This window comes from Oncorhynchus masou, chromosome 24 (genome assembly GCF_036934945.1).
Source record: "Oncorhynchus masou masou isolate Uvic2021 chromosome 24, UVic_Omas_1.1, whole genome shotgun sequence".
Lineage (NCBI taxonomy): Eukaryota > Metazoa > Chordata > Actinopteri > Salmoniformes > Salmonidae > Oncorhynchus > Oncorhynchus masou.
This window is the reverse complement of record NC_088235.1, coordinates 77,513,715-77,514,560: the sequence shown is the minus strand read 5'-3', so window position 1 is coordinate 77,514,560 and position 846 is coordinate 77,513,715.

Genomic DNA, 846 nt, shown 5'->3' with positions numbered 1-846 from the left:
GGCTGCCGTCAATACTTTAAACGCCCAACTAAACCTGAGTGTAATCTCCGATGACCCCCACTCCTCTCCTCCATCCCTCCCACCCTGCACTCACCACACTGTCCCCCTCACCTCACCAGACACCCCCCCCCCCCACTCCACCCAATCAAAACACTCATACAAGGCCTTTCTAAAGAATGTCTTGGCCCGCTGTACACACTCACTCACACAGCAGCCCTCAGCCAATCTCCTTATTTGGGTTGCTATGTTTTCACTGAAAAAAAAAGACCGATCAGACAGGAGAGAGAAACACAAGGCCTATTTCCACATTTAACCTTGTGGATGGAAGTGTTGACATACAGTACAAGGCTTAACACACTTCTTGTCCTGCTCAAGGATAGGTTTAGGCTCTGTTATGAGTGAGCCAGAGCCAGAGAGATTGAGAGAAAGAGAACGAAAGAAAAAGAGAGAGTTATCAAGTTGTGATTGCTTAGTGAAGATGTCTGTAGGCTATTGTTGGACGGGCCTTCCAAGCCACTAATACAGGATGCTTAGCAGCTCCAGATACATCAAAGGACAGATCTAATGAGGTTGCATTGACGTAGTTTCCCCTCACCAAGCTGATATTAGTGGGAATGGCAGGGTTTTGAGGTTTGGATGAGGGGATCAGATGTCCTGTTGATGGGAGAGAATGGAGTACAGGGTTGGATAGGTTACCTTCTAAATGTAATCCATTACATTTACTAGTTTCCTGTCCAAAAATGTAATCAGTAACGTAACATTTGGATGACCAAAACTCAGTAATGTAATCGTATTACTTTCAGTTACTGTTAGATTACTTTCCATTAGAAGACAAAAAGGATCCAT